Source organism: Microtus pennsylvanicus, chromosome 13, assembly GCF_037038515.1.
Source record: "Microtus pennsylvanicus isolate mMicPen1 chromosome 13, mMicPen1.hap1, whole genome shotgun sequence".
Taxonomy (NCBI): domain Eukaryota; kingdom Metazoa; phylum Chordata; class Mammalia; order Rodentia; family Cricetidae; genus Microtus; species Microtus pennsylvanicus.
Genome location: NC_134591.1, coordinates 23,835,223 through 23,855,554, shown reverse-complemented (window position 1 = coordinate 23,855,554; position 20,332 = coordinate 23,835,223). Strand labels below are relative to the sequence as shown.

The window sequence follows — 20,332 nt, the reverse complement described above, 5'->3', positions numbered from 1 at the left end:
CCTCCTCAGCACACTCCCTTTGTTGACTTTTGTCATGATGTGGTATAGTGGTATATTATTTGTGTTTTAATAAATAAAGCTTGCCTAAAGATCAGCATAAAGCAGCCATGCTAGCCAGCCATACAGGCCAGGCAGTGGTGACACACACCTTTAATTCCAGCAGCTACACTAGTTAGCCATAGAGCCTGGGTGCTGGTGGAGCAAACCTTTAATCCTAGCACTAGAGAGGAGTATAAAATGGGAAGAGACAGGTCTCAGCTTAGTCTTAACCTGAGGATTCATGGAGGCAGGATCACCCATTTTTGATCTGAGGTAAAGGTAAGAGTCAGTAGCTGGCTGCTTTGCTTTTCTGCTCCTCAGGTTGAACCCCAATATCTGTCTCTGAGTTTTTATTATTTGTATTACAATTGGTGCCTAATGTTGGGGGTACAAATTCATAAAAAAAGTCATTTGCCTGTAACTTTACAGCCACCAGCATAGGCTAGGAGCCACAAGCACCCAGAGTTACAAGTGCCCGGAGTCACTGCCCTACTGGCTAGGTTTTGTTCTTTTCTCTCTTGGTGGGCTCTCCCTAACCCCCCTTCTCAGGCTGCTGCTGAACTAGGTAGCTGTCTTGAAATCCAGCCAGGCTTTAACTGTTGTATGCAGCACCAATAAGCCTCACATCTTGATCACCATCCTCGGCAGATTTGGTAAGACTATTGGGAATTTTTAAAGGAAGAAATTAGTTAAAAGAGAGAGATTTTTTTCCACATGAAAAACATGGGGGAAGCCATTATAATGGAGGGATTTCAGTCTCTGTATGATGAAATGCTGGACAGTTTGAAAATGAAACCATTAAATGAAAGAATAACTAATTTAGATGGGATTTATGTAATGTCAATGGTAAACATTATCTGCACTATCATTTTTTGTTGTATCGCTAAATAACTTGGTTAATCTGAGTGCTAAAATACAGGCCTTAGACAAATCTAATAAAACAGATCACAGAGATATTTAAATCCTGACAGAGGAATTTAATGGAGAATCAATTTCAGTGTTGCATTATAGGAACAGAGAGGAACAGCCTAAGGTTTTCAAACGACCAAATTTAATATATCCAGGAACCTTTCAGGAACTGCCAGATGGCAGAGGCTCTGTTGCAGCTAAATGGACTCCTGTGCCAATGTTAGATATATGGAGATTCAAGGAGGCAATTGTAGTGATATTTCATTTGTGTTTTAATAAATAAAGTTTGCCTGAAGGTCTGTGCAAAGGAGCCACACTAGTCAGTCATACAGGCCATGCAATGGTGGCACACACCTTTAATCCCAGCAGCCACTCTAGTAGCCTTAGAGGCCGGGTGGTGATGGTGCACACCTTTAATCCCAGCACTAGAGAGGATTATAAAAGCAGGATGAAACAGGAACTTGTTCTTTTTAAGTCCTAAGATTAGGGTTAGGGAAGGGTTTTGTTTTTCTCTTTTTAGGAGAACAAAGGTATCCGGTGAAGGAATCCAAAGACCTCTGGACAAATGAGACATCTGAAGAAAAAGCACAAACATCCCAAGAAAAAGAGGAAATTGGCCTGTTGGCATATTATAGTTCCAATAGGATAAAATTTCATAAATCTTCCCAAATATTTGTTTCTACTGTTCTCTGCAGATATATAATGAAGATAGACTTTTGTAATCCAAATCTATTTAAAGATTAAAGTTGGCTTTGGAGTTAGAGTGCAGTTCTCTTCTTCTCTAAACCCAAGCATGCTTGTTAAAGTGAAACCCAAAATCTCTGTCACATGTTAGAAGAGCCCCCTGATATTGGATAGAAGAAAACACATATTTAAGGAAAGGACTACTTTATTACCACTAATTTCATAATTTTTTGGTTTTACATTGACTCATTAACAGCTTATCTTAAAGAATTTTGTCATGATATTAATGGTCATATAGAGTTAAAAACATCATTTTCTATGTAGTAATATGCTTTCCATCTTAAATAACACTATAGTGGAATTATTTGATATAAACAGGAGAAGAAATTTCAGGTTACAAATTTCTCCCCCAAAACCTAAGTTAAAACAATTCACTTTTTCTAAGTGATCAGCAAAGCCTCATGACTAATTCCTATTGCACTATCAGTCAACAGGATTATTAAGGAAAGCCAGACCTTCAAAGTCACAGGATCAAGAGGGAACACACCTCACTCGGATTCTTTTAGAATGCCAAAGTGGTTCCTGTTGCTTCAGTATCCAGAAAGTTTCATTTCTGCCATGGGAAAAGAAGCACCATTCATTGCTAAAGAAGCTGTCTTTCTCCCAGTGAGTATTTTTGTTTATACCCAAGTCCTCTGTTCTGCTCTATTGACTGAACACTCATTAATTATTGTCCCTACTTTTAGTGGGAATGTTCTGAATTTTCTTTATTCAATATAATATGACAATGAGCTTGTCATGGACAACCTTTATTACATTAATATATGTTCCCTCTATTCCTCATCTTTTTAGGGCTTGTGTCACAAAAGAATATTGGATGTTAACAAAAGCCTTCTCTGCATCTACTGAAGTATATAATTTCTACTATACTTCTATAACTTAGCCCATTACATTCTAACTGAAATGGTGCCAACTATACAAAAAGGTAAAAGTCAAAATTTTTAGAAAAGCATTTTCCACCCATCAATATTTACTGAACACCCTTTCTACATAGTAAATAAGTAGACTCTCGAAATATCTGTTGTAAGATCTAGGACATATCCCTGCAGAACAGTCCTTAAAAGCTTTGACTTTTATCTATGGAAAGCATAGAAAATTTGTGTGATGATATAATGGAGGCACTTAGATAGTAGAAAGAACGATGAATGCTAAGAACTTTGTTTTAAGAAAATTGAACTCCTACTACTTGAGGTCAAGAGACAAAGACTGTTGGGAAGAAAAACAAACCAGTAGAAATCCTAAGGACTCTGTCCTACAGATTCCCAAACACCAGAGGAAGCACAAAGACCATAAGCAGAGAATTCTGGGTTCAAAATAAGACAGTGCTCTTAAAATGCAAAGAAAATGAATTAGAGTCTTAGTTAAGTATGTAGGAACTAAGGCTATTTGAAGTGCAGCCTAAGAAAAACTACACAAAGGGCCCAGCCAAGCATTTTATCAAGCATTAAAGCAGTAGGGGAGCCCCTTTATTAAATAAACACTCAAGACTCTCAGAAAGGAGAGACATTCTTTAATTTTTTTAAATAAAGGAACCTGATATCAAATCTGTGGGAAGGCTGCCTACTATCTTGGAACATGGAAGTGCTTCTCAACTCTAGTGTCCTGCTGTCTTTAATATGATATAGTTCCTAACTATGCTGATTCCAGCAATTATCTTACCACTAACCACCAGGGTTAAGAAATCACAGAGGGCTGGAAAGCTGAACCATATCAAATCGAAGGTTCAACACTCAGCAATTTGTCATCTCACTGCCTTGATTTTGAAATGGTATAACTAGTGATCAATTTCCATGAGCCAACAATGCATATTTGATTTTTCTAGAACAATATTTTTGGCATTCTTTATCAAACAAATATGTTAGATAGTTTTTGAAGCACTTTCTATAACAAAGAGGAACACAAAACTACTTTTAATATCCTGCTGATTTTAAAAGATGAATTACAGACAGGATGCATTAGCACTTTGGGATGCCTGTTTTATTTTGCCTGCATTGATCTCACTGGCATTTAGGCTGCCTTAAAATTATCAATATCCTTGTAGCTTAAAATCAAGAAGATACAGGTGGGGGAAAACTATTTGAGGAGCAAGAAACGATAATGAGTATTCTCATATCATTTAGAACAAATCCTGCCACCACCCACCTAGAACTCCCTTCCTGCCTCATGTGTCTCTAGTCTGGCACCACAAACCTAACATGCTTAAAGTAAAATATCAACCATATGTTTCCAGGGAGAGCGAAACCACAATTTAGCATGCACTGAAGACTTTAAATTTCATCTGTCCTCTGTAGCTGTAGGTGTGGATAATTATTCTTTTTGTTGTCGAAATTAAAACTTAATATTCCTGTTCCTGATGACATTACTGCAAGCATTTGGGGTTGGATGGAAAGGGCACTGTAACAGGAGCTTTGGTTTTTCATTATTGCATATCCTTCGAATTACAGGTAAACAAACATACGGCCTGAGTGCCAAGAACTCGTTATAATTTAAGAATTAACAAAAAAAGAAAAAAACCCTTTAAAGTCTAGAAAAACGACTTCTGATCATTACTTTCCATATAAAGGATGGACTTACCCAAAGAATGAAAAACACCATCCCCACTCTCAGTGCATGTCTGGGAACCATCAACACTAGATCCTGGGGGATAATCTGGAGATATGATCAAACCAGAGAACCAATGAGATGTCCAAGAAATGCATATGAAGGGTTAATTCTGAGATAGGATTTTGAAGGCAAAGTTGAGGATCACATTTGTCCTGTGGACAACCCGTGTCTCTGTTCATCCTTCCTTTTGTCTGTAATCTATTCCCACTTGAATGTATAAATTGAGAAATGGTAACATTCATCTCTCCATCCCCGTGGACTCTTGAACAACAGCAGTTCAAATATGTGTCTCATTTAGTGGAAAAATCATGAGATAAAGGTGCAAAGCATAGAGATTTACACAGCAGCAAGAAGTTTCCAAGATCCGTGGGAAGAGAGTGGGTGGGAGGAAGGAGGGGACAATGTGATCTGGATGTGTGGAGTGAATTCAGTAATGACAGAGAGGAGAAAATAGTTTAAGAGTAAAGAAATGGCTAATGATGACAGATGAAGAAAAATGTCAAGGAGAAAGAGCTGGAAAGAAACCCTGTTTTTACTTCCCTACGGTAACATCAGAAACTAAGGAAGAGCCCCGTGGATGGCAAGCAGTTCATCAGATGAGAGGGACAAAGGAAGGGCAGGTCACATTCCTAAGTCATAGGAGTGAAGGCTCTTCGATCTCCATAGATGTGACTGTGTATGGATGGAAACTCTGTGTAAGGCACTCTAGTGATCTGGGAAGGAGAGAGTTGAGAGCACTGGAAGAGGAAGGAGCTGGCAATTGCTGGGTATCACCCACCAAAAGGGGTCATCAAGCATTTGCTACTTGCTACTGAAAAGAAGCTCACTCTCTAGAGTGTCAAGTGTGGTGTTAGCAGGCCTAGACCGCTTATGAGAGTTGCGGAACCTGGGCGCAAACTCTAGATGAGGCCCCTGGAATCAGAATCTGCACTTCATCAGCCCCCAGGTGATACAAAAGTACGAGGACATCGGAGAAATGCTGTTTTCAGTTTACATGAAAAGATGTTAAGAAGTCTAGGAATCTTTCATTATTTCGTCATTCCTGAACGTAGTCTCATCAGAAGCCAAGTTTTTTGTAGAGGGAACAAAAACTACTTTATCCTTGTCGCCTCTGGGTAGGGCAGTGTCTTTTAGTTTTGTGCCGTCTTGCTGGGACAAACATTTGACTGGGTGGGGATCTCACTTTTCTCAAGTAGGACGGTCAACCGAGACCGCCCCACCAGCTCAGAAAACTCACACGTGTTACTTATTGCTCGGTAATAAATGATCTTCAAGTGCAGTGCTTGGACATAAGTGTCACTTGAAGAATTCTTCCGATTCTTGAGTCGGCTGGGGCCATTCTAGTCTGGGCTGGTTTGGCTGATCTCTGTGGTCAGCTGGCAAGTCAGAGAGAAATATTTCTTCATCCTGAGCCCACCTTGTGCAAACAAACTTCAGATTTTCAAGGCATGTAGTCTCAGTGGAAAAAGAATCTTCATCCTGGGATGTCCGTGTCTCTCTTACCTTCTTTGCCACAGTTGAAAACAGTGTAGGCAGGGAGATGCCCCAATAGATATAAAAGCGGGAGCAAAGACAATTTTCATAGATAAAAAGGCTTGCCACACTAGCAACTCGATTTTTAAATTAATCTTTCTTCACTGTACTCCAAATACTACTATCCTACAATTCAGGATGAACAAAAATTAAGGAAATTTAACCTTAGTATATTTAAACGATTCCCAAAGAGATCACTGAGGAAATATCCAAGGCCAGGATTCAAGGGTCACTGTCCGACCTCCAGTCATGTTCTAGTGCCTAATGTTCTGTCTCAAGTCATTACTATTGGTCTCTTCAAAGAAAAACTGTATTTATATCCTTCAACGTGACCCATAACAGCCTTTTGGAAATAGACCCTTTAAGAAAGCCCAACCTTACAAAGCTAGGCTACCCCGTCCACTCACCATCATCACTAAAAGCTTTGCTGGTGGGAATTTCTTTCCAGTAGGTGTTCACGGAACAGAGAGGTGACTTCAAGGAATATAGGATGCTGCCCATTATCCAACCTCACGCACACCTGAAGCCCAGGTCACTTTTCTGCCATTAACCTCCATTAATTTTGCCTATATGGCTCTGGATTTTATGGCTCCTTTGTTTCTTTGGAGACCCCGGCATTTCTTTTCTTGCTCTACATCAGGGACAAGTTCCTGCCGGAGTTGTTCAAAATCAGCAATCCACCCACTCTTCCCAGGCTCAAACAGTACTCACTGTTCAAAAGAGGTAGTCTAACTACAATCCAGCAGCTAAATTGAGACGAGTATTTTAGAATCATCTTTTCGGCCAGAATTCTGGCAAAATTAGAATTTCCAAACAATTCTGATTTATCAAACCCCACGTGATGAGCCTAAGAGATACAGCAGGGTGCTCAGCAGCTGGCAAATGTGGACCCTTCTGGGTTCACAACAGCAAGCGGTGGTCTTCCTCACTCTCCTAAAGACCATCAGGGCTGGGGCTCACCCACTGTTTTCCACCAGCCAGCCTCTAAAGCTTGTTTCTAGTCACAGCAAGTGTTCAGCCTTAATAGATGACCACTTTCCAGGGCTCCTGCCAGGGACAGCATGTGACTGGTCATCTGTATAAGTTCTCTAGTGAATCTCTGCTCATAGTTCATTGCTCTCGTGTGGAAGAAGTCCTCAACAGGTGGCCGAGATGCTGTAGAAGGATATTTCACCATGCTCCTGGTAAACAGTATGGTATAGGTTGCAGAAGGGAGGTGTGAAATTAATATTTTTTTCTGCTGTCCTTTGGCTGTCTTTAAAATGGCCTTAACTGATTATGGTGAAATAATTTATCAGGAGAATGTTAAGAGTATCAAAGTCCAAGTTTTTGTCCTTTGCTCAAAATGAGATTTCAGTGACACACTGTACTTTATTGTTTTTAGTATTAACACATTCTAATTGTACAGATTTGCAAGTTTCATAACAACATTCCTATATATCCTAGCTTAGTTATTGCCATCTTCCCTTCTGATCTCTTTTGCCTGCCTCTACTTACTACCTGGTGCTTTTCCTTTCCTTAAAGTCTTTCTCCTTCTCCCTCTTCATCTTTCTCTTCCTCCACGAACTCTTCCTCCTCCCTCTTCTCTTCCTTCCTCCTCCTCCTTCTTCTAAGTACTTACAGAAGAGAACATGGAATCCTTGCCTTTCTGAGTTTGGCCCATTTTGCTTAACATGATGTTCTTCAGTTTTACTTTTTTCCTCTAGAAATGACATAATTTCAAGCTTTCTAACTACTGAATAGCAGTATAACATTACTATTCATTATTTCAGGTGGGATTTGTTTTATTCCCCTTCTTTTCAGGTTCATTGCATGGACATTCCATTAAGTGTGAGCCAGGCTCTGTGCACATTTATTACAGGGGGCTTCTTACCTCCTGTAAAGATAACGTCTCCTCTAATTTTCCAAATCACGCAGCCCTGAAGAAACACACACACACACACACACACACACGCACACGCACACGCACACGCGCGCACACACACACAGACAGAGAGAGAGAGAGAGAGAGAGAGAGAGAGAGAGAGAGAGAGAAGATCCAGAACACTCTGGATTCCAGTTCCTATTTGGAATAAGCATGTGGATGAGGGAAAGGACTCTCATTAATTTTAGGATTTTGCTTTATAACTTATGAAACAGAATTATCGATACATGCATCAAAGAGTCCCTCAACATTGGAATATAAAATTCTAAACAATGCATGGTACAAACATGCTCACAATGAATGTTATCTATGGACACTACTCTCATATCTCTAAAAGGCACAAGAGTTACTCATTTTTTTTCCTGAGGAACAAAGTTAAATCTTTAAACTTAAGGGGAGAAAATGATTGGGGGAACAAAAGAGAACAGTAGCCTTTAGATTAGATTTACAGTCCTTCTCCATCATTTTCAAATTTAAATTCACTTCTGTGAAGAGATTTTGTTTGCTCTGACTTAGATAGCCAACCCTAGGTGGAGTTCAACCATATGGAACTCAGCGTCCATTTCTTTAAGTTAAATGTATGAACATCATCATGTCTCCCGTGTTCTTTCCACCCACTCACATGCATTCCACTTGCATGACTGCAGCCAGAAGGACAATTGAACAGTCTGGAGAAACCCAAAATCTCTAATATGCTAGCACATCCTGTGGGACAAAGGGGGTAGGCTGGCGGAGCCAGGCAGCACACCTGGGTTTTTCTCTAAGTCCAGTTAGGGCTCTCTCTAGTGTATGCACCAATCCCCCTGCCTCCACGGTGTCGCAGCTCAAGCTGCCTCTGCTCTGAGGCTGGTGTTCACCTGAAACGCTGTAGTAAATGAGACTAAGATGGGGAGAGAAACGGAGGTGAAATCAGCCTTAATGAGAAAAACATGAGAATGCTTTTTGAAAAAGTTCTCATACGTAAAATGTGAACTTTCCAATTGGTTGAGTCATTTAGAAATTTATTTATGAAAAAGAGTGCACTTTCTTCCTTCTCTAAGTTTTTCATTAAGCTGTTCTTTGCTTCATGGTAGGTAGCTACTTTTTATGTTCTTTTCCCAGATGGAATGGCCAGGAAAGCAACATCAACAAGTAAAAAATTATTTATAACTGTAAAATAACTGCTCCGGTTATTGGTGGGAGAAGGAATACCAAATGCAAGCTGCCTTGTGGTATCCATTTCAGGTCTAGGCATCTATCCCTTCATTTTACCGGTCCCTTATCTCTTGGACAGTTTGTATTTCAACTGCTATCCAATACCATTTATTCGTTTTGCTTTGCCCCATTTATCATTTCTGGTTTACCAATTTCACATTTATGCTCAGCCTTCCAGTCCCTCATTTAGCCATGGTCTTTGAAGTTTCTCTCGGGTAACCCTCCTTTCCCCATAATCATCTCCCCAAGCCTTCATCAGGAAGTCATGGAAAACAGAGCACGTATGGTCTAAACACATGAAGGGAAGGAATGAGGACACAGAAGGGGAGAAAAGACAGCATGGATAAAGACAGAGAGAGAGCAGGAAAGTACTTAGCATTTCTTATTTAAAAGCCCTGGTCCGCAAGTTCAGCTGTCCCGTTCAGTGTTTTCATTATTTCTTGTCCCCCGTGGAATGGCAAAGCAGGAAGAGAGACTTTGGTGAAACCCTTACCCCCGAGAGATGACAGAGTAAGGAAAATGGACTAAGCACGAACAGATGGGAGATGCCACTCATTTCTCCCTCACATTTGCGCCTCTGTGCAGCAGTTCCCTTTGCCATGTGTGTTCCCTGACCCAGTTCAGGTCTATCCCGCCTTCTTCCTGTCTTCATCATTTTCTGCTTTCTTATCCTTGCCACTTATAAAATCAGATTCCCCTTTCTTAGGTTCTAGACTTCACAGGTATCTGGGAAATTCTTTGACAACCCCCTTAGCTCCCTCTTCTCATCTACACATTAGACTTCAAACTCAGCTACAGCAAATTTAATTATCAATAAAACTGACTTTCATTTGATATGCAAGAGTCAGAAGCCTTCTTTTATTCTGCAAACCAGAGTAAGATAGCACTGAACAATAGTTAAAATGTAGGAAGCCAGGACAACTGGATGAAGCTGATTAGGTATTGTCACGCTGTTGCAGAGTGTTTTTTTTTAAAAAAAATACTAATTAATTAGTCTATTTATTTATTTACTTATTTATTTTTATACATGGAAAAGGGCAGTGTGCATTGTGCATTGCAATGATTCTGGTAGACTGAAGTCTCCTGTTTTCAGGAAACACTGATCTATGTGGGGATCATTTGAGTCCTTAAAGTTTCAGTTTGTTATTCTGGCATTTAGCAGAAGTGACTACATTTTGGTTTGGCCTGCTCCAGTGGTCCCTACCACAGGAGCTCAGTGGGAACAATAGCTTTCATTGTTTCAAGATGGTATGTGGGGGATAGTGTGCTACAGCCTTGTCTCTCTCTGGTCTCTGACAGTCTTACTTTATCATTCCTTTTCAGTGCTGAACTGGCCTTGACTTCACTGGCCTTTGCCATGGTAAAAGGCTTCTGTATGTGAACTGGTGGGGGAAACTTAGGCAAAGGAAGAGTCTTAGGGTTTCTATTGCTGTGACAAAACCACCATGACTAAAAAGCAAGTTGGGCGGCTTCATTATTCAGCTTACACTTCCAGATCATAGTTCATCAGTGGAAGAAGTCAGGACTGGAACTCAAGCAGAGCTGGAGCCTGGAGGCAGGAGCAGATGCCGAGACCATGGAGGGATGCTGCTCACTGGCTTGCTCCCCGTGACTTGCTCAGTCTGCCTTCTTATAGAACCTAGGATCACCAGCCCAGAAATGGCATTACCTGCAATGGACTGGACCCTCTCTCGTTGATCACTGATTGAGAAAATGCCTTACAGCTGCGTCTCTTGTTGACATTTCCTCAACTGAGGCTACTTCCTCAATGATGTCTCCAGCTTATGCCAATTTGACCCACAAAACCAGCTAGTACAGGAGGTGATATACTTACAGTAAAACAAATTTCATTGTGAATTTCAGAATAGCCGTAAGAAAGGAGTTTTGACTATGTCATCAAAGAGATATAATATTTTTAGAGGTTGATGTGCCAATTAGTCAGATTTGATCATAATAAAGTGTAAACATGTGATCAGACATCACATTATGTGTCACTGAAATGTAAAACTTAGAGAGTCTGAAATTAATGTACAAAGTAAACAGCTAAGGTGAGTGGTAGAGAGAGGAGGAAAAAAGCCAGAAATGGGAGGTGAAGAAGAGAGCCTTATTCTGAGCGAGAACTGGTAGGAGAAAGAGGATAATTTGGATTTACTTTGGATCACCTGAGAACTATCAATAAAGGCCCTTACCCTGGTTGGCATACTCTGTTTAATGTGACACAAAATGAGATATTGCCAACTGGCAAACAGTGGTTTCCCTTAGGTTATATTCACTCATTTTAAAACTAAAACAAAAATGAAAGAGCACTTTCCCCAAGTCCTTCAACTCTCCGCCCTTTCTGCTTACAGCGCTGAAAGTTTTGAAAAATGTCTTCGTCCTCTGCCTGCATCACACTTGTGAAGCACAGTTCCCAATAGCTGTCCTTTGCTGTTTACCGGGAGTCAGACACCTGAGCCTCACACACAACCTCCCCTTTAATACTCTGGCAGCTGTCCGTGGATTTTAATCTGGTCAAAGATCATTGCTTAGGTCAAAAGCAGTTTATTAGAAGGGTCTTTATAAAATCCAATGGCTTCACAGAATGTGACAAAGATGCCAGATGGAAGCAAGCGGAAATAATCATTCTTATCTTCTCTCATCTCCCACCACTCTTTCCTGGAAGGGGAGGGACAGGAAAGAGGAAGTTTCCTTCTACCATAAAGTGGTATGGTATAGGTACAAGTCCCATCTGCTGGTCTCTGTGAAGTCAGAGGCCTTGCAAGTCGCAGGCAGGAAGTCCTCATCAGTCTCTGGGGGCTGTGCAGCCCCTGGTTCACCTTGTCTCATGACAATTGGCTCCAGTGGCCACCAGCACCAGGCCTTTACAAATTCTAAAAGTAATCACTATTTACACCTATATTGTCACCTAAACTTAGACACCTACCCAGTTGGTTTAGACATAGAAAATTCCATGTCCATGTTCTCAATGAATGCGGAACAGAATGGGACATGCTGTCACAGCTTGTGATCCCATCAGGACACAGGGACAATGTAAGCTGGGTCTAATCTAGGTTGCAAAGTAAATCTGTCTCAAACACAGAAACAAAGAACACAGAACAGTAATTTAAGTTTTCCACAAAGTTCTTATTTAATAAATTAGAGACCCCAAAAAATCTGGATGGCCATAGTCATCGTTCCATTACTAGAAAAGAGTAATGTAAAATCAAATAGTTAAGAGTACCCGGATGGCCACTAAGGTATCTGGCAGCATATATAGGACATGCATTAACCCAGGGCAACCTAAGAAACAGATTCAAGACTGCAATTACACCCCTGTTTCATAGATTAGAGACGCAGCGAGAAGTGAGTGACTGCTCAGGCTCACAGAGCAGCGATTGTGTGAGGATCCAGTTTTAGAGCCCTGGTCCTAATAAAGATCTCATGTTTCTTAATCTATATTTGAATTTTTTTACTTCTTATGTATCTATGTTTAAAATTTTTAGATTTCCTTAATTGATATTTGTAGTTTTCATATATATGTATGTATATATATATATAGTGTATATGTATATATATGCATATACACACACACACACATATATATATATAGTCCATATACAGATATTGATTATAATGCATAAATACGGTTAGGGATACCTGTTTCTTCCAATGTTTATCACTTAATTCAGAAGTAATGAAAACTATTTCTTCTGACTTTTTGAGATACATAGCATGTGATTGTGTTGTGTGCTCGCTCTCCAGTGCACTGCCACACTATTGCCTCTTTCTCCTGACACAGTGGGCCAGACATGAGGCTAGGCATAATTCCATTCATACGTGAAATAGGCTTCCTTTAAGGAATACATCAACTTCGGTTTGGTCTCCTCTTTCAGGAGGCAAATGTCTCTACTGGAATGACCTCTTTCATAACAGCTCCAATGGAGTACGAGGTCAAAGCTGCTGCATAACAAGTAGTAAAAAGAAAGGGGAGTGATGGAATGAACTTGAACCTCATAGAATTACATAGAGACCTTTAAAAAAAATTCCTGGGCTTAGGTTGTACTGAATTCAAATTAAATCAGTTTTTTTTGAACAATTATCTATGTGTAAATTTTTCATGGGTGACAAACATTTATAGCCAAGGAAAAGAAGCACTGGCAGAGTCCGCGTCTAATGGACACTGGAAAATTCCAAGATGGAGTAGAACTCTCCTCAAATGGAGAAGTCCCTCCATATTTGCTGGTCTATAATATTGCTACAGTCCATGCTGGCTACTGTCATCTTTGCATGGTCTGTCCACTACTGTGTTCAGAGTGGACACAGGTAGAAAGACACACACTATCTCCCCTTTTACCCCTTACTGCTCCTAGTGCCCTAGTGAAAATCCTAGAAAGAATGTCTTAAGGAACAAGAATGGAAAGAAAAAAGATGAAGTGTCCATGTGGTAACTTGGGGCTTAAGTAGGAATTGCATTACAGTGTTTCCCCAGCCTTAGCTGGGCATGCTTGCACCAGAGAAGGATCTGGTGTGTAGAGTTAGGTGGTAGAGTTGGTAAGATGCTGGATTTATATTTCCAGTCTCCCTAGATATTAACAAGTCCCCGTTGACAGGACCAGGGAATACAGAGTCATGAAGGAGCACAGCATAGTGTGGTGTGGCACACTGCTGAAGTGATAACTTTACAGTTATGAACACTTGTTGGTCCTGCAGAGGACCTGGTTTGGTTTCCAGCACTTGCATGATGGCTCACAAATGCCTGCAACTTCAGTTCAAGGTCATGTGTCTTAGTTAGTGTTCTACTGCCACAGGAGGCTCCGTGACCATGACCAAAGCAAGTTAAAAGAGGAAGCATTTTATTGGGGACATGCTTACAGTTTCAAAGGGTGAGTCCATGACTCTTAGGGTAGCGAGCATGGCATCAGGTATGGTGGTAGAGCACAATCTGAGAGCTCACATCTCATCCACAAGCAGGAGGCAGGGCCTGACATGGGCTTCTGAAAGCCCATCTCCAGTGACATACATTGGCTGTGGAATAATGATCTTGTACACTGTAAGGATTTGTCACTCGGATTGGTTTAATAAAACAATTGGCCAGTAGCCAGGCAGGAAGTATAGGCGGGGCAACCAAACGAAGGATGATGGGAGGAGAAGGGCAGAGTCAGGAGTCACCAGCCAGATGTGGAGGGAGCAGGAGATGAACATGCCATCTAGTAAAGGTACTTTCATAGGGTAAAGCATAAATAGAAATATGGGTTAATTTAAATATAGGAGTTTGTTAGTAACAAGCCTAACTATCACCCGAACTTTTGTAATTAATATAAGCCCCTGTGTGATTATTGGAGAGCGGCTGGGAGTTATGGAAACTGCCAATTATACACATCCTCTAACACGGCCATACCTCCTATTCCTTCCCAAAGAGCTCACCAACTAGGAATCATTCAAATATGTGAGCTGATGCGGGCCATTCTCATTCAAACCACTACAGGATATGATTGGCTCGTCTGGCCTTTGTAAGACTATATGCACATGCAGTATACATATATACATACACATCCATATAATACATACAACGCCTATATGCATGAAATAAATATACCTTGCAGAAGATCACAGTAGAAGCTTAAGTGGAATATGAGAGATTTCTAAATTCTCTATTAACTCCAAAGGCAGAGAGAGCTCTGTCCCCGCTTTCAGATGTTATCTTGAGAAAGAAACATAAAAGATCCAAAAGGACTGTGGAAAACAAAGATGACTCAGCTGTGCTTCACACGAGTTTAAATTCCTTCACTGTCCTTTCAGCAGGGCGAGAGCACTTACAAACAAGACCAAACAATCTTACTAAATGAGGATCCATCACTTTGGTGGATTTGTACTAGCTGAAGTTTCACATAACCTCACAGAAAAATGAAAAGCTTTGACCAGTCTTTAGTCTAGAATAAAAATTTCCCCAGATTGTCATCTGGGTCCGTTAATTCAGAGTTCACTTTGCAGCACAGAGATTAATGGCCAAAATTTTGGATGCTCAGAACTCATGTACAAGTAACTGAATCTTTGAGTTGGATGGGAACGAGATCTAGAAATAATTCAAGTTAATCTTGCAATTTTCATAGTTATGGCAGCGAGTTTGAGAAAATAAAAGATTCCCCAACTATCAGCTCTGACCATCAGCCCCACTGGCACATGTGACCCAGACAGGATCTTGTCTATGCCATGCCCACAGGTTCAGCTTTGGGATGACTTGGTAGGTGAGATTGACCCACAGTTTTCTGCTTTGTCTTATTTTGATGTTATTTTTATGACAGTTACAGTTCTTTTTATTATGATTCGTCCCATATTTCAATGTGGAATGAGGAAGTAGGGTTATGCATTTAGAAAGCCTGTATTTTAGAGAGCCCACATGCAACCAAACCCCTGAGTACTGTATTTTGTCTGTGATAGATGGCAGCAAGCCTTTAATTAACAGCGGACCCAAAGACCTTGATGGCATATCATGGTGACACCATGCTTTTACAGAGCTGGTCTTATGGAAGTGGGGATTTGGTTGTGTGGTAACAGAAAGGGCCTGAACTAACCGTCTGAAGATCTCAACTCAAGTTCATTATTAAGACCTCTGGCTGGGGTCACACTGAAGTTTCCCTTTTTTAATTTTCCTCATGTAAAAATAGGCGATTCTCTTCCTTCCATGAGGAAGCTGTGCTGATCAGATGAGATACTTACATAGTGGCCCTTGTCAACTACGATTGGGTGGGTAAGGAGGTAAGAGTAGACAGGGTAGATGTGGAAGGAGTTGAAGGATTAGGGGATAAAAACAACTAAAAGCAATACAAAGAATCTGGGTGGCAGTAAACTATTTATCCTGATGATTATTCTTATAACAAAGAAATATGTCATAAAACAAAGAGATCTTACTTTGCAACAGAGGTTTTTTTTGTTTTTGTGTTTTGTTTTTCCTCTCTAACCCTGTCAAAGGGAACTGTAGCTAGCAGATTCCCTTTTTTGCTCAGGTAACTGCTATCTCAGTCTGTTCTTGTATTAATTCAAAATTCCTGTTTCAAGAACACATGGAGAGTTACTATTGTTCAGTTAACTGAAAGTACACCCCTGGTGGAGTTACCCACCGGTGGTAAGAAAGGGCCATGCAAGATCTCAGATCTGATATCATAGCTGAGCCCAAAGTCATCCTTGTGCAGGAGAAACTTTTGTTTTATTTATATAACATATCTACCCTATAAGTTCTGGGTTTCATCAAAACCATATCTGGCCCCCGAAAGATATTCTAAACTAGAATAAGCCCTTGCCTTCTCAAATCCTAATACCCACATTTATTTATGATGGTGAAATACATCTTCCAAATTCAGAACATAAAAATAGAACTGATAAACTTTAGTGTATTTCACAGTTCTAAAACCCTGCTTAATATAATTTTTATTATCCTTTTGTGTTTAACAATGTATGTTCAAAGAATTACTTAAATAGAGCAGGATAACCATGCTATTATGCTTTATCAAACTTTTATTTATAATGCAAATAAATATATCTAGTAAATCTAAGGGTAAAAAGTCAGAAAATATAAAATTCCATTAAGACAAAAAGCCTCCCTTTTGTGCTTAGTGTGTTTTTAAGGTTTGGCAATATATTCGATTTGCAATGTGATATAAGTTTGAGACGTACTCCACCCGTATTAAAATACCCACTGCAGGAGACAGAGGTTTGCTACATAATCACAAAGTATTATTCTAATGATGGAATGCATGATATCTATGATAGCTTTATATCAAAAAGCAAACATAAAACATGATTTTCAAACTAGGTCCAAATGGGTAATGCACATACACTTCTAATGCTCAAAATGCAAAGCAACAGAACATGAATAAAATTTATATGAGCATTTTATTCAGAGGGCTTTTTCTACAAAGCCATGCATTGCTTAAAGTAAGAAGTAACTTTCAAAGTTTAGAAATGGTGTTATTCGAGGATACCAAATTTTAAAATATTGGATGTAAAGGTCACTAGGAATTTCTACCAAATCCATTATTCTCTTAAACAATAGTTTAAAAAAAAAACTGTCTCATGACAATAGGAGCAACATCTAAATATAACTGCCTCCGCTTAGAGTATTTTATCGAAATAGTTTGTTTAGCCTACATGTAAGTTCACGGTTTGAGATGATCAGTTGAGGTTTTGATTTCTCAATTCTTAATCTTGAAAAAGCAAGAACATCTGGGTTCATCTGTGCCCAACAAGTCAAAAAGGTGTGCCCCGTTTAGTTCTGAGTCACTGCTGAATTGAATGTGGCAAAGCTGAGCTCTCTTTTAAATAAAGAAGTTTGAATTGCACCCATGATGAAATGCATGCACACACCCAAACCTAAAGAGAAGATATTGCTTAGATATGTACTAAACAATGAATTGAAAGCTATGCCAATGCCTCTTGCTAGCTCTAATCACAGGAATATAAACAGACATCACTAACTGAGCCCTTAGCAAGCATGAAGCACCTTGTTTAGTGCTTTGCATGGTCATGTCAATTAAAAATTTGAGGCAAATGCATAATTATTATATCCATTTATAGTTGAGAAAAATAAGTGAGGCTAATTAACTCCCCTTAGTCCTTACAAGTTAATACGTAGTAGTGATAGCTGAGCTCCATCCAGGCAATCTGATTCATAGGTCTAAGCTACCCCAAGTGTCAAGTGTACACAGAGTCTATACACAGAGTATAAACTGTTCCTAAAATTGTGAGTTCTCCTTTAAAAATGTTAAATCTAGCAAATTCCTCTTTTCTACAGAAACTACACTTAATTGCTCACTTTTTTATTACTGTAATAGTCTTACTGGATTATCACTTATCTCTGGTTCTTTGCATTGCTATATGCAGGCAGATTTTGCAAATGAAGTATTTTAATTCCAGAATACAATTCTTATTATTCATAGAAACAATAGCAGTCAAGAATCAAAAAATAAAGCAGATATTCTGCTTGACCCACCAAAGAAATGCTATTATTTATACTTTCCATATAAAAATCTTGGACCAGGTATTAGAACTCCTAAGTAAGTAGTAAGCACTTGATGCCTGTAATTTTATTATGTCTGCACTAAGTGAATGCTCTTGAGATGACTGACGATTGTAGCATGGGTTTATTCGGTGATCCTTAATAAAATCAAATGCATTCACCATCCCTAATAACGATCACGGCCTCACCACAGGCTGCAGCTTAGGCTACAACTATGAAATTTCAACTAAATATAGTGTTTCAAAAGGGAAGGCAGGAAATGAACATAAAGATTGCAGACACACTTTGGAGGGCAATGATTCTGCTTCTGTTAACTGACTTGTGAGTTACTCAACAGATCCTTAACCTCTCAGAGGCTCCACATCCTCTCATAAAGCAGTGGAATTAGACTAGGTCTAAGTAAAGCATACACAGGCGTGTACACAGTACTAGACATGCCATGCCTATGCAGCATTAAGAATGCTAGTCTCCTTTGCCCTAGGTGTAGGCTGCAGGCATTCTGCAAGGGCACACTATTGAATCACAACAGTCAGCCTGGGAAAAGGAGCCCCACCTATGAGCTCACTGGAAGCATCTCTATGACACAAAAACATCTTGTAACGTGTATTCAAGATCACAGGTGTGTGGTGCTCATGTGAGGTGACTAGGTTTCAATATCCCGAGGCAGGGATACACGTGACCCATTTGAGGAATAGATCTCTATGTGTTAAAAGTGGTCCATCATATCACAAAGTTCCTGCCAGCCCATGTAGTCACCTGAGCATGCAACTATCATCTGGCTTGAAAACCTGGACACTAATTGTCTAATTCAGTGCCTAAAAACATCATTTGATTCACTCATGGTTTTGCTCCCATTTCCACCCCTGTTCTGAACAAGATTAATGACATCACCTGGATCATGATGTTTCCTATAAGAGTAGGAATTGTTGCGAAAGGGGATGGAGAGATGATTTAGCTGTTAAGAACCACTGCTGCTCTATCATGAGAGCTGTAGGGCTGATCCTGGCACCCATTTTCAGTGGTTCACAAGCACCTGTAACGCCTGGTCCCAGGGAGATCTGGTTTATTTTCTGGCCTTTACAGGCTCTCTCACACATAGTCACACTGGCACACGTGAAATAAAGATAAACCTTATAAAAAAGGATTTCTATGGACAGTTATTTGAACAACAGAGACTGGTACCTTGTAGCTGTTCATTAAGTCACTTATATACACATTAAAATATCAGAGAAAATATGAAGCTCTGCCATTTGAAAGATTGCTTGAAGGTACTTTAGTTCCATGAACTAAATGATCTCGTATCATAAATTGAAAATTAAGAGGGTTAAAGAAGAGAAAGCAAAGAGCTTTTGAGGAAGTGTCACTATGTTCATCCTCAGTGCATCACGGGAAGGACTATATTTGACAGTAGATGAATGTTACAACAAATCCCATCCATTTTGATGTTTTCCACTCCGAATGGTTGGTGTCTCAGAAATGAGTTAGCCATCCCTGCTGAAGAAACTTAGAAACATCATTCTAAGGAGAACTTGCAGTGCTTGGGGACATTGAGAAAAAAAATCAGAAATGACAGAGAGAAGCGGGAAGCCTGCTGATGACTTCCCCACATGGATAGAAGCAGGCTGTTTGGAGGGTTGGCTTTTTCTGTCATGAAAATTTGATAAACCAAGTACAAACAAAAGCAAAACAGAAAGGTTGTGGAACTCATAAAAATTTAATCTCCCCTGTTTCTCACTTGGTTCCATTCAGAGAAACATGGCTGTAGTACATCCCCAAGTAAATATAAAGTAGATTACACCATTACTACCATCTGTCAAGAACACATCACAGGGAGATTGTGTTCAAAATCTACAGCAGGGCTCTGTATCCTCCTCCATTTTATTCCTCTCACACGTTTCCCTTCTCTGTTTTAACACCATTACTTTCTTTATATTTTATGATTCTATATGATCTATGATATCAAATATGATCTCAGTAGTTTGTTTGTGCATACATATACCAGCTTATTATTATTATCAATCATATTACATGACGGTTTTCATATTTTTTGTGAGTTTTGATGAGAACTCATGCTCCTTATGTATTCTTAGAGTTAAGACAGGTATTGAATATCATTTGAAAAAGAACCATTTTTTTAAAATTACTTCTGTGGCACTCGTGACACGAACCTACCTTAGTCTAAATTGCCATCTGAGTTTTTATTTGGGGGCCCAGTGTCTGAGTTATTCTGTTCAGAGTGCAGGTAAACAAAAGGAAGGACAATGCATTTCTCTGTGTGGTATCTTCCTTACTGCCCTCCGGTGTGTTGGGAATCTCCCTGGCTTTTGCTGGGCTCGTGCCTTTGTCGCTTGCTCATGAGGTACCCAGACACCAGGACTCCCAGATGCCTTCAG

The 20,332-nt window shown here is 39.8% G+C and overlaps 1 long non-coding RNA gene across 1 annotated transcript; it reads left to right on the top strand.

Moving 5' to 3' along the window:
- Positions 1-1,995: 1,995 nt before the first annotated feature.
- On the top strand, positions 1,996-11,274 carry LOC142833995 (uncharacterized). The gene is made up of 3 exons (XR_012907482.1): positions 1,996-2,298; positions 2,485-2,617; positions 10,271-11,274. It is a non-coding gene; the product is annotated as an uncharacterized LOC142833995 (long non-coding RNA).
- Positions 11,275-20,332: the final 9,058 nt, after the last annotated feature.